A 14,704-nucleotide genomic window follows, 5' to 3' on the forward strand; every position below is an offset into this window, starting at 1 on the left:
GAGTCACTTATGTAAACTATCATACTATCAGCAAATAGTGCAGTTTGACCTCTTTCTTTCCTATTTTCATACCCTTGGTCTCCTTTTCTTGTCTTATTTCTCTAGCTAGAACCTCAAGTACTATATTGAATAGATATGGATTGAGTAGACAACCTTGTCTTGTTCCAGATTTCAGTGGGTTCACTTTGAGTTTCTTTCCAGTTAGTTTAATGTTGGCTATTGGCTTGCTGTATACTGCCTTTATTATGTTTAGGTATGTTCTTTATGTCCCTGCTCTCTCTAAGACATTTTTTGTGAAGAGATGCTGTATTTTTCGAAGGTGTTTTCAGCATCTAATGAGATAAATCATTATTATTTTTTAGTTTGTTTAGATGATGGATTACATTGGCAGACTTTCATATGTTGAATCATGCCTGCATCCCTGGGATGAAGCATACATGGTCATGGTAAATACTTTTTTGATGTGTTCTTATATTTGATTTCTAGTATTTTATTGAGTATTTTTGTGTCAATGTTTATAAGTGAGATTGGTCTGTAATTTTTTTCTTAGTAATGTCTTTGAGTAGTCTGAGTCTCAGGGTAATTGTAGCCTCATAAAAAAGGGTTGTGCAATGTTCCTTCTGTATCTATGGTGTGGGAAAATTTAAGGAACATTAGTATTAGTTCTTTTTTGAAGATTATGTAGCATTCTGTCCTGAAACCATCTAGTCCTGGGCTTTCATTTTTTTTTTGGTTGGGAGACGTTTGATGATTGCTTCTGTTTCTTTAGTCTATTTAATTTGCTTAACTGGTCTGGTCTTGATGTAATTTTGGTAAGTGATATTTATCAAGAAAATTGTCTATTTTTTTTAAGTTTTCCAATTTTGTAGAGCACAGGTTTTTGAACCTGATGATTCTCTGGATTTCCTCCATGTCTGTTGCTATGTCCTCCTTTTCATTTCTGATTCTGTTAATTTGGATATTCTATCTCTGCCTTTTCATTAGTTTGGAAAAAAAGGTTGTCTATTTTTTGATTTTCTCTAAGAAGCAACTTTTTGTCTCATTGATTCTTTTTATTGTTTTCTTTGTTTATATTTTGTTGACTTCAGCTCTCAATTTAATTATTTTTGCTGTCTAGTCCTCTTGGGTGAATTTGCTTCCTTTTGTTTTAGTGGTTTCAGATGTTCTGTTAACTCACTAGTGTGGAGTTTTTTTAGCTCTGTTATATAGGAATTTAGTGCTCTTAACACTGCTTTCAATGTGTCTCATAAATTTGGGTGTGTTGTGTGGTCATTTTTATTGAATTTTTGGAAGTCTTTAATTTTTTCCTTATTTCTTCCTTGATTCAGGTGGGAATTGCTTAATTTCCATGCTTGCGGGATTTCTGAAATTAGTGTGGCTGTTGAATTCTAATTTTAAGCTAGGGTGATCTAATGAGATACATGGAGTTATACCAATTTTCTTTCTTTCTTTCTTTCTTTCTTTATTAAAGATTTCTGTCTCTTCCCCACTACCACCTCCCATTTCCCTCCCCCTCCCCCACAAAGCACAGCACATCAAGTTCAGGCAGGATCTAGCACCTCCCCTTCATCAAAGCTGGGCAAGACAACCAAGCACGAGGAATAGATTCTCATTATATTCTATTCTATTCTCATCCCAAATCTCAGTTCAAGCTTCAGGGACAATTCCTGACCCCACTGCTGGGAGCCCAACCAACAGAACAAGTTACACACTGTCACACACATGCAGAGGGCCTGGTTCAGTCCCATGTGGGCTCTCTAGCTGTTGGCCCAGAGTCTGTGAGGTCTTAAAAGTTCAGGTTAGTTGTCTATGTGGGGTCCCCCATACATGACCTGAACTCACATGGCTCATACAATCTCTCCTCCGTCTCTTTGATAGGACTCCTGGATCTCAACCCAGTGCTTGGCTATGGATCTTTGCATCTGCTTCTGTAAATTACTGAATGAAGGCTCTCTGATGTCAATTAGGGTAGTCACCAACCTGATTACAGGAGATGGCTAGTTCAAGCATCCTCTCCACTATTTCTAGAAATTTTAGTAAGGGTCATCCTTGTAGATTCCTGTGAGTTTCCCTGATATCAAGTTTCTCCCTAATCCTGAAGTGTCCCTTCCATTAAGACATCTCTTTTATTATTTCCCCTGTTTCACTCCATCTTGCCCAACCTGATTCCTCATGCTTTGATCCCCACCCACCCCCAGTTTACCGAGGAGATCATCTTCATTTTTCATTGCAAGGGAAATCTATGTGTCCATCTTTAGGTCCTCCTTGTTACTCAGCCTCTCTGGGACTATGGATTATAACCAGGTTATCCTTTAGTTTACACCTAATATCCACTTATTAGTAACTACATGCCATGTTTTGTCTTTCAGGGTTTGAACTACCTAAAAAGGATGATTTTTTTCTAGTTTCATTCATTTGCCTGAACATTTCATGATGTCATTGGCTTATGTATTATGCATATAGTGCTTTGCCTGCATATATACCTGCATGCAAGAAGAGGGCACCAGATCTCAATACAGATTTGGTTGCTGCAAATTGACCTCAATCTCTGAACCAACTCTTCAGCCCCAATGTGATTTTTTTTACAGCTGAATAATACTCTATTGTGTAAATATACCACATTTTCTTTATCCATTCCATGGTTGAGCAGCATCTATGTTGTTTCCAAGTTCTGGCTATTATGAATAATGCTGCTGTCAACATATTGTTCAAGTGTTCTTGTGGTTGGATAGGGCTTCCTTTGAGTATATGTCCAAGATTGATATAGCTGGGTCCTGGGGTAGATTGATTCCCAATTTTCTGAGAAATCGCATACTGATTGCAAAGTGGCTGTGCAAGTTTTCACTCCAACCGGTAGTGGAGGAGTGTTCCTCTTGTGCCTTATTCTCTGTGTATAAGCTGTCATTAGTGTTTTTGATCTTAGCCATTCTGACAGGTGTAAGATGGTATCTGAGAGTCTTTTTGATTTGCATTTCCCTGATATCTAAGGATGTTGAACAATTCTTTAAGTTTTTATTTCAGCCATTTGAGACTCTTCTGCTGAGAATTCTGTTCAACTCTGTACCCCATTTTTAATGGATTACTTGGTATTTTGATGTCTAATTTCCTGAGTTTTTAATATAGTTTGGAGACCAGTCTTCTGTTACTTGTGGAGTTGGTGAAGATCTTTTCCTATCCTGTAGGCTGCTATTTTGTCTTCTTGAGAGTGTCCTTTGCCTTATAGAAGTTATTCAGTTCCAGAAGGTCTCATGTATTAATTGTCAATCTCACTGTCCATGCAACTAGTGTTATATTCAGGAAGTAGTCACCTGTGCCATTCAAGGCTATTTCCGACTTTTTTCTCTCAGGTTCAGTGAAATTTGATTTATGATGATGTCTTTGATCCATTTGTACTTGAATTTTGTGCAAGACAATAGACATGGATCTATTTGCATTTTCTAATATGCTAGCACCTTTTGTTAAATATGCTTTCTTTTTTCTATTGTATAAATTTATCTTCTTTATAAAAATTTAGTTGTTCATGATTGTGTCTTCAGAACATCAGTCTAGGATCTTATGGCTTTCAGAGTTTTCATTGAGAAGTCAAAAGTAATTCTGATAGGTCTGAGTTTATATGTTAATTGACCTTTTTAGTTCTTAATATTATTTCTGTATTCTGAATGCTTGGTGTTTGGATTATTATGTGGTCAGGGGATTTTTTTTGGTCCAGTCTATTTAGTATTCTGTAAGCTTCTTGTATCTTCATAGGCGTGTCCTTCTTTAGGTTGGGAAAATTTTCTTCTATGACTTTGTTGAATATATATTCTGTGCCTTTGAGCTGGGATTTTTCTTCTTCCTCTTCTACCCTATTATTCTTAGTTTTAGTCTCTTCATTGTGTCCCAGATTTCCTGATGTTTTGAGTTAGGAATATGTTGGATTTAACATTTTATTTGGCAAAAAAATCTATTTCCTCTATAGTATCATCAACACAAGATTCTTTTTTCCATCTCTTGTATTTTGTTGGTTATGCTTGAATCTGTAGTTCCTGTTTGTTACCCAGGTTTTCCATTTCCAGAATTCCCTTAGTTTGTGTTTACTTTATTGCTTCTATTGCAATTTTCAAGTTTTGAACCATTTCTTTCAACTGTTTGATTGTTTCTCTTTGGCTTTCTTTAAGCAGTATATTGATTCCTTCCATTTTTCGTTGTTTTCTTGATTGCTTTAAGGGAATTTTTTGTAACTATTGCAGATGACCCAGGTTCTAGCACTCGAATTATAGTTAAGAACTCTATGGAACTATTATCCAGAGGGTCTACTATTCTCTTCTGGCCTATACTGATAAATGATGTAAGTAGTGTAAATGAGTACTTCATGCAGTCTTTCTATACTTACAAAATAAATACACAAATTTGTTAAAAAGATGATTGTTAAATTTTAAAGGTATAGTGTACATAGGGAATGCCTCCTCTTTTCATAAGCTGAAGAACAATGAATTAGAGTTTAAAAATCCACAATGAAAGTAATTTGTAATATGGTAATTGTGTAGAGGACAGAATGGAGACAAGAAGGAGGCAAAACATCTTACCTTTCAGACAAGCCTACATCTAGGACAGCCACCTGACAATAGAAAGCCAAGTGGTGTGATGGGGAGATTTAGAGAAAGAGTCAGGAAGCCTAAAAGTACCAGGTAGCTTAAAACACCTTAGGGGTCTGGTAAATATCAAAAGGAAAAGGAAAAAAGATTATGCCTTTGAATTCAGAAAGACTGGTAGAGCCAACGAACCTCATGGTGGTTCATAGGAACTGTACTGGGCACTAGGTATTTTGGGAGGGAAAAAGCCTTTTTTCTAGGTGAACCTGTGACTCTATAAATGGTCCCTGAACCATGTGCTTAAATTGCCCAAGTGGAGAAGCTTTTCAGAGAAGAAAAAGCATGTCTCTACCTAGAGGTACAGTCTATTCATTCCTATGAGATTTTTCTCTCTAAAAAGGTAACTTTAAAATTATTTAGGACATATAAATAAAACTAGGGAATAGACACAAATCACTTATATCAAGAAAATTCAGTTATCCCATTCCAATGATTAGCAAAGAGATCAGTGTCTGAACTGAATTTCAGACCCTACCCTCAGTTAAGGTACATAGACAAGGAAGCTCATTTAGGAGGTAATAAAATACTAGAGTTCCCTTCTGGCAATTCCAGGCCTTAAATCCAAGGACATTTCTGGAACTTCAGGTTTTATATTTTTTCCCCTGAGTGGCCTGTCTTATTTCTATCTCATGTCCATAACATTTCCCCCTTTAAAAGAGGCAACCCCAACTGCCATTTAGGGACTTAAGGCAATGACTGAATATGACACCTTATTGATGAGTGGATTAGCTGATGTGGTACCTTAGTTACACATTCAGTGGTCCTTAGAAGAAGACCTAAAATTGACAGTTCCATTTGAATAACAGCCAGAAGTAAGAAGTAAAAGATATTCATAGCTTGTGTGTAGACACAGATATGAGATAGATGGAATGTTAATAGCTATTAGAGAAATAATACCTATTAGAGTAATAAGCTATAGGCATGGGATACACAATTAATTTTTTTAATGTTCAATTGAAAGTATTAGAATGCCGTTGAGGTCATAAGAACATGGATCCAGTGGATTTTTCTATTTTTTTTTAATCCTTAAGTTTGGACTAGAGAAAAATGAACCCAAGATATTCTTTCAAAAACACTGATAGTTGTTGCAAAAGTTACAATCTCAGTTTGAAGGACCCATTAAGCAACTTCTTTAACAAACCCCAGGATGGGCCCCATGTGGTGCTGTCTAGCAATGCTTGGACAGGTTATTTTTTCCTCACACTACAAAAAAAAGGCAAAAAAAGGAGTGTTTTAGGGAATCATGGAGTGTCCCAGTGGAGACAACATACATCACCATGGAAATTCCTCCTTATGGTATTTTAGACTGACTAGTAAAATGATTCATGAAATTGTCTTATTGGTACTATTTCTGCAGTGAAACCAAAGCAACTTGGGGAGAATAGAGTGTGTTCAGCTTATATGTACATATCATAGTTCATCATCAAAGGAAGTCAAGGCACGAACTCAAACAGGGCAGGATCCTGTAGGGAGAAGCTGTTGCAGTGGTTATGAAGGAAGTGCTGCTTTCTAGCTTGCTTTCATGGCTTCCTCAGCCTGCTTTATTATGGAATCCAGGACCAACAGCCCAGAATTGACACCACTCAAAATGCGACTGGCCTTCCCTTATTGAATACTAACTAAGAAAATGCCTTCCATGCTTGCCTAGAGCTTGATCATATGGAGGCATTTTCTCAATTGAGGCTCCCTCCTTTTGATGACACTAGTTTGTGTAAAGTTGACATAAAACTAGCCAGAACAAGAACGGACTCAAATTGAAATTCAAAGCCAAATAACTATAGTTCAAAAGAGTATAGTACTGCTATAGGCAAAGTATGAATTTGGCAGCTGACCAGAAAAGGAGAAGGTGAAAGAGAAGGGAATAAAATAAAGTGCAAAGTTTGAGGAAGGGCTATCGCAATCAAAGGGCAGTAGGCATGGACAATGAGGAGGGAAACTTTGGAGACTAAGGAAGAACACAGTGTAGGGTGGTGAAAGCATATGTAGGCTTGGGTCTACATCCCAAAGAAAATGATAGAAAAGAAGGAAAAAATTGTTCCACCCTTCTTAATCATGACTCAAGTTGATGACATTAAATCAAACATGTTTATTGTTCTTCTATTCATAATATCCATTCATTGGAAGTACCCTAGATATCTGTCAATGGATGATGGAAAAAGATGTGAAAAACCTAAACAATGGGATATTACTCAGCTGTTAAAAGTTGAAATAATGATTTTTTGAGACAAGATTTCTCTGTAACTTTGGTGCCTGTTCCAGAACTAGCTCTTGTAGACCAGGCTGGCCTCGAACTCACAGAGATCTTCCTGCCTTTGCCTCCCGAGTACTGGGATTAAAGGTGTGCATGACCACTGCCTGGCAAAATAATGAAATATTTAAGCAAATGGATAGAACTAAGAAATAATCATCAAGAGGTAACAGAAAGTAAAATACTGTATGGATTAACATTTTGTATGTGTGGATGTTAGTTGATAAGTCTTCATTAAGAAGGCTACAATCCATAGAACCAAAGGTTATCTACAAGGTAGTAGACAAGGGAGAAGTGATAAATTTCCCTAGGAAGGGACTTAAAGTAGATGGATATAGATGGATAAGAGGGCAGAGGGAATCACTCCAGATTCTTTTTTATCCTTGTATTCAAGAACAATGTGAGAGATTAATGTACTGTGACACTCATTACAATATAAATTGAGATGTTTTTCTTTGATCCAGTCTGTTTGGTGTTCTGTATGCTTCTTGAATATTTAAATGAATATCTTTCTTTATTTTGGGAAAGTTTTCTTCCACAATTTTGTTAAAAATGTTTTCTGGGCCTTTGAGCTGTGACTCTTCTCCTTCTAATTCTATTATTCTTAGGTTTGGTCTTTTTATTGTGTCCCATATTTCCTGAATGTTTTCTGTTGAGAATTTGTTGGCTTTGTTGTTTTCTTTCATCTGTGTGTTTATTTTATCTATGGTGTCCTCAGAATCTGATATTCTTTCTTCTATCTCTTGTAGTCTATTGATTATGCTTGTTTCCGTAGACTCTGCTCGTTGACCTAGATTTTCCATATCCAGCTGGTCCTCGGTTTGTGCTTTCTTCCTTGCCCTCATTTCTGTTTTCAATTCTTGAACTCTTTCCATTACCTGTTTGATCGTTTTTTTCTTGGTTTCCCAGGGTATCATGTACGTATTTACTCATTTCTTCAAACTTTTGTTATATTTCCCATCCATTTCTATAAGAGCGTTTTTTACATGTTGTTTAAGGGACTCTATTGCTTTCATAAAGTCAACTTTTTCCACTTCTTCTGTGTTAGGGTGTTCAAATACTTCTGTTGTAAGATCATTGGGTTCTGGTGTTTTCATGTTGTTTTTCAGATTATTGGGTGAATTCTTGCCTTGGCGCCTGCCCATCTTTTCCTATCCATCCTATCTAATGGGTCTTTTAAAACCGAATCAGGTTTCCCTGCTGGCCAAAGGCTCTGCTTACAAAATGCCCTCGCTCTGTTTCCTGGCTCCTGCTTCAGGCCAAGAACCCTCTCACCCCTCAGCAGGGTCTTCAGGAACAGGACCAGGCTCCCCGTTTGCCAGTGACCTCGCCAACAAAAGGCCTACCTCTTTGATTTATTCGTAGTGGGGCAATCTTCTCTCATTATTGCGCGCCCATCCAGCCACTTGCGTCTGCTGCAGCGCCGGTCCCCCAAAGCCTATTCCTGATTGTGTCTTGCACTTGGCTCAACTGTAGTGGGATGATCTGCTCACAGTGTGGGCTTCACTGTTGTATGCTTGGACCATCCCATTGTGCAGCGCCTCTCCGCTGCATCTGCGCGCCCGCTGGGCCTCTCCGCCGCATCTCAGCCCTTAATTACTGGTGTCATATTGATTGCCATTTATTTAATGGTTTCTTGGTGCCAGGCTTTCAGCTAATCAGGTTGTATACATGAGGTCATTTGCGTCTTACCACCTATAGGTGTGTTTTCTGTGGCTCCCATTCCCCTCTTTCTCCATTCTCTGTTTTCCTCTCCTGATAAGAAAATTGAGACTCAGAGTGTAATAGATTGTCCAGAACTATTCTCATAGTGTATGGATATGAGCATATGTTCAGAGTCTTAACCAAAGCTGGTTTGTATTTTTATATTCAGTTAATTATCTTGTGTGTCTGTGCACATGAGGGAGATTAGAGGACAGCCTTCCAACATCGGTTCTCTGCTTCCACCTTTACATGGGTCCTGGGATTGAATCCTACAGATAGTGAGGCTTGGTGACAAGCGCCCTGAGCCACCGAGTCTCCTCATTGCTCCATTAGCCAAGGCTCTTACCTGCCATTCCTCATAACCTCCTGGATTGTTGCCTTCGAGTTCTTCACATTCTTTCTTTTCTTCTCCCCCTACCCAACTTCGAACACTAGAGATAGAACTCAGTGCCTTAGGTGGGGGCCCTACTACTCATACAAATCCCCAGCCCTTAAAAAAACACTTTATTTACTTTTACTATTTCTATGCATGTGTATTTCTCCGTGGTGTCTGTCACTGGTGTGCAGTGCTGTGGAGGCCGGAAGTTGGTGTGGGGTGTTTAGGAAAAACTTGTGTGTGCTGAGAACTGAACTTAAACCCTCTGGGCAACAAGAGGTATTTCAACTGCTGAACCATCTTTCCGATTCCCTGCCTCTGCCCTTTATGAAAGTTTTATTTTGAGACAGAATCTTGCAGCGTTTTTCAGGTTGCCCTAAAATTTGAATCCTCCTGCCTCAGCCTCGGGGCTCGGGGTTTGCAGGTGCAATGGCTTATGTGCCTTGTTACCCTGCTTCCAGGCTGTGGCAGGTCGGGCTCTCATCCTCACTGCCTGGCTCCTGATCCTTGGATTGTCACTCTGCTTTCCACTGTCTCCCCATCACTGTTTCTCAGTCACACTTGCTGTTATTGCTGTCTCTGTCTCTACCCCAGAGTGACAACGACTGGGTTTTCATCTCACATATAATCAATCTCTGCATCTTTGTAGCTGTAGTTTAGACTGTATCTATTGGAGGCCAGTGACAGAAAAGGTAAGTTCATTCTCATGGTTACATACGCAAGGTTGCATATACAATAGCAACAACAAGCAATATCTTTCCTTTTTAAAAAAAACATTCATTTATTTATTATGTATACAATATTTTTTCTACGTGTATGCCTGCAGGCCAGAAGAGGTTACCAGACCCCATTACAGATGGTTGTGAGCCACCATGTGGTTGCTGAGAATTGAACTCAGGATCTTTGGAGGAGCAGGCAATGCTCTTAACCGCTGAGCCATCTCTCCAGCCCCCAAGCAATATCTTTCTTAATGTGGCAGTTCTCTTCATATCTGACATCAACAGGAACTTCATTATAATATTGGTAGCATTTCATCGGCTCAGCCATGCCCCCAAGTAGAGAATCTTAGTCATTTTCCATGACCACCACTGGGCACAAAGAATGTTATTAAACCAACAAGGATGTAAAGATTCCTGAAATGGCAAGTATTTCCTGTCCCTAGTGATGAAAACCAAGTATGCTGTTCACACTGCAGACTCGTGTAACCTATTGGACTGTTCCAGAACATAGCAGGTAGAAATCAGTGACTAAGATAGAATAGAAAATAAGTCCATTCATTCATTCTGGTCTAGACAGACTGAGAAAGCCAAGGCCACGGCTTAGGAACATAATCAGAGGGGTCAGGCCTAGCGAGGGGAAAGCAGAAAGGGAAAAAGCGAGCGACACTAAGAGCTGGGAGTAATGGGAGCTGCGTGGAATGTGGATGACAAGTTCAAAATTCAGACCCAGGACAGTGGAGGCACCGACCACTTCTGCGGGGTGGGGGCCAACTACCCTGAGTAGAGAATTGGCACTAAGTGTGGGCTCTGAAATGAAACGATTCACAAGTCAGAGAGCTATTTCTTTGCTAAGCAAATTAGTGTTTTACTTAGTACTGACAGTGTTTGCAATCTCATTCTCTCTCTTTTAGAAAGACCCACACATATGGACATGATGTTTGCGTGAGTGCAGTGAGTATGTGCTCCAGTGTGCATGAGGCCAGAAGGCAACTTCTGATATCAGATGTTAGGTCCCTTGTTAGCTGCTGTGTGTGCCAGGCTAGCTGGCCCATGAGCTTCCAGGACATTTCCTGTTGACATCTCCTATCGTGCCTTAGGAGTGCTGGGACAATAGATGTAAGCCATCCATCCCATAAGCTTTCTGTGGGTTCTGATCTGAACTCTGGTCTTCATGCTTGCTTGCTTGGTGAGTATTTTACCCCAGAGTCATTGTTCCCCAGCTATTATCTTGAGAAGTTTCAATGGAGCCTTAAATTGTGCTGATTATTTCCTGGTTAATGACATAATTATAATTTTGTAATACTGACAAAGAGAGAGAGAGAGAGAGAGAGAGAGGGAGAGAGAGAGAGAGAGAGAGAGAGAGAGAGAGAGAGAGAGAGAGAGAGAGGAGACTGAAGAATTTTTTTTAAAAAATAGGCCTTTCAGCTGGGTGGTGGTGGAGCACACCTTTAATACTCTTGCACTTGGAAGGCAGAGGCAGGCAGATCTCTGTGCATTTGAGGCTAGCCTGGTCTACAAAGTGAGTTACAGAACAGCCAGGGCTACACAGAGAAACACTGTCTCAAAAAACAAACAAACAACAAACAACCCCCCCCAAACAACAACAAACCCTAACCAAACAAAAAAATAGCCTTTTCAAACTTAAGCTTTGAAATAACACCATTTTGATAGGTAAGGTGGTGGTGCTTAAATGTAAAAGTTAAATGTAAAATGTTCAATCAGTTCACAAAAACAAGATTTTTAAAAAGTCATAGCTTAGCATAAGGTTTGCAAAGTTCAGTAGAATTGTGGTGGTTTTAGCATATGATGGGGTGTCTCTCTCTTTGTTAGTGCAGCTTTGAGAAAATGGTTGTGGGGGGGAGGAAAGACAACTCCCTAAGCCCTGTAGAGGGGAGACTCCCTCAAGAATGGAACCAAGTTTGGTAAGTCTCCGAGGTCTGGAGTGAAATACAATGAAATTTGCATTTATATAGCACTCCTTCTGCACTTGCTTTATGTGTGCCTTCCATATTAAATAAAAACACAATTAAGAGTTAGCTCCAAAACACCAGGTCAAACCTATCAAACAAAATCAGGGATGGCAATTAGTGCCGGGATACCAGAGCAAACAGATGGCTATTGAGCTTGGATTTAAGAAGAGGAATAGGATGTATCAGCTGCATATCAGTAAAGAAGTCATTCTGGAGCTTGGGCGACAAGAGCTGGGAGGTTAGGCTACTGAAAGAGCCAGGATGGGGCAGTGATTGGTCCTGTGCAGTACATTTATTAGAAACTGTAACTATCCGGGCAGCTAAAATTATGGGACACTTATGTGTGCCAGCCACGATGCCCTGTGATAAAGACCCAAAGATAATCAGATCTGAATTCTGTATTTCAGCCAATTATAACCCAGTTTAAAGGAAGAAAGCATGTGCGGAGCCACTTGGGGGACCTTCACTCTATGTGGTGGTGTGAAGACTTCCTTCCAGGCATAAAAATAAGACCATGCTGTTGCATGTGAAAGCGGGCAGGCGGGGCGGGTGGAGGAGCTCAGAACTCTCATAGTTTTAAATCCAAAAATCTCCGAAAAAAATGAACAGATTTCCTTAAGATGGAGCTTAAGTTTTATAGCTTTCCTGTTCTCTTTTGGATGTCAGGGCCCACCTAATTGCAGAAAGATCGTGTTGGATGAGTTCGTCTTTGTAGGGATAAGTCCCGCCCCTTAGGGGGCGTGTTCGCCTCGGGCTAATGTCTGCCTATAAATTTGGCGAGCGTGCTCCGAGCTCTCTCTTCTACTCTCCTGGTCTCCGCGGGAACGGTGGTTCTGTAAGTCTATTTCTACATTAAAACTATATATATTTTTACAAACTGTCTGCATTCGTTTACGCCGCTACATTTTGGCGCCCAACGTGGGGCTCGAACCCACGACCCTGAGATTAAGAGTCTCATGCTCTACCGACTGAGCTAGCCGGGCAGGCGGCTTGGGGTGTTGGGGACGCAGCCCCGCCGCCGCTCATATTACTACACGTCTTGATTAATCAACAGACTGGCTTATTTATGTTTGGTGCTGGAGATTGAACCCAGAGCCTCTTGTGTGCTAGGCAAGGGCTCTACCAACATCTCTAAGTTAATAATGAGGCCTGTCCATGGCCTGCTGGCGGTGTGATACCCACCGAGTGTACTGTCTGCGCTGTCTTACCTCTTTCTAAGACCCAAAGAGCACCAGTGATTTTGAAAAAAACGACCTGCCTTAGAGACCTGTCTGCCTTTCTCCATGTTAGTTCCAGGTCTAGCTTTGTTCTCCCTTCTCATCCCCAGAGATCGCTCTCCCCAAGGCTGCTTCAGTGTGCTTACTTTATGGCTTTCTTAAAGCTAAAGAGCTCTTTCCCTCCCTTCTAAGACCAAATCATGGTTTTGTTTGTTTGCACCTTCCCTTAGGTCAGTTCTCCCTGCAGGGCCTCGCTTTTGGCAAGCTCTAATAAATATTTGTAATGAAAAAAAAAACAATATAAATTGAGTTTATTATTTACTTTTGTTTACAGCAAATAAAACACAGTATTATATTGACAATTTAAATAAGATTTTATTTAATGAAAGCCCATAATACAAACAATGAATTAAGGAAACAAAACATGCAAAAAAGATAAGAGGAGGCCAACTTGACTATTTTTTGTCACGGGCCACATTTGGCATCACTTTGAGCTCTTTCAAAATTTATGTAGACACAATGACAAATGCTTGCTATCTTTGCTGGATTTTCAAGGTGGTGTAAGATAAAAATTTACTTTTAAATTTTATAATGGAGTGTTTTGCCTGTGGCTAAATTTGAAGAAAGGCAAATTGTGCCACTTATTAGAAAGAAAATTGCAGCTATAGTTGCCAGAACCATGGCACTACCAAACTTCTGAGTGTCTGGGTCAGAAGGCATATTGAAAGATGTTGGAAAGGCAATCCCCCATTTACGCATGATGGATATGTAATTGAACAGAACAGCAAGATAAAGAAAGCTGCTAGCAATGATGTTGGGAATCTCTGAAATGCTGAATGGATTGCAGGTGGCATTCCTCCACACTCTTCCCATACACAGACTACAAAAAGCAATACTGGTGGTGATTTTCCCAAAGAGCCCAAGAAAGCTAGCCACCAGCAGCAGGTGCTGGTTTATTCGAATGTACAATGGAATGAAGGAGTCACGGTAGTTGTATGTTGCTGGAGTTGTTGCCATTGTGGAAAACACAGGCTTTCCATTTGCCCACAAAAGCCATTGTAGGCTTAGAAATCATAGGGTCTTCATAGTACCACACTCACTACTGAGGGAGCCCCATGGAGATGCAGCAAAGTAGACAGGCCACTGTGGTCAAAACAAAACCTCCCATTTGGCAATGGTATGTTTTCAACATGATGCTGACAGTGAATACTTGAGATCTGCAAAGATATACAGGACAATATGAAGACAGTTACTCGGGACAAAGACAGGATACTCAGGTTTAAAGTACTAAGGAAAAGGTGTTATTTTTGAGAGAGTGAGCCTTATATGAAGAAAGGCTGACATGGATGTGGCATGAGAAAAGCCTGAGAAGGTCCCTGTGGCAATCTGTTCAGGCAGGTAGATAATCTAATCAACACACCCTCTACACTGTATAATTCTGCATTTGCCACAAACTTCTAGAAATCCCACTACCTCTCCTATCCAAGGGCTAGTATGAGAGGCATGAGGCCCTACATCTGATTAGTTGCATGATATCTTCAAGGGACCCCCGTGATTAGCAAGTGTGAGAAGTTTTTCCTAGTGATGTGTCACATTGCTTCATTATTCATTGTTCTTGGATCTTTGGATTAGCTCAAAGATTTACCTGTTATGAACATCACCATATGAATGAGCATGGAATATGAAACTTTGAGTACATATATTGTGTTGTCATTTCTTTTAAATACATACTACGGCATTCAACTTGGAGAAGATAAGGTGTCAGGTTCATACAGAACTATTTCAAACCAATTGTATGAGTTTTATATACCTAGAAGTAAATCTGGAAGTTTTCTGCTT

General features: G+C 39.9%; 1 pseudogene; it reads right to left on the bottom strand.

Moving 5' to 3' along the window:
* Positions 1-13,444: 13,444 nt before the first annotated feature.
* On the bottom strand, positions 13,445-14,057 carry LOC142841786 (claudin-34-like; annotated as a pseudogene).
* Between the last annotated feature and the right edge of the window lie 647 nt (positions 14,058-14,704).

This window comes from Microtus pennsylvanicus, chromosome X (genome assembly GCF_037038515.1).
Source record: "Microtus pennsylvanicus isolate mMicPen1 chromosome X, mMicPen1.hap1, whole genome shotgun sequence".
NCBI lineage: Eukaryota > Metazoa > Chordata > Mammalia > Rodentia > Cricetidae > Microtus > Microtus pennsylvanicus.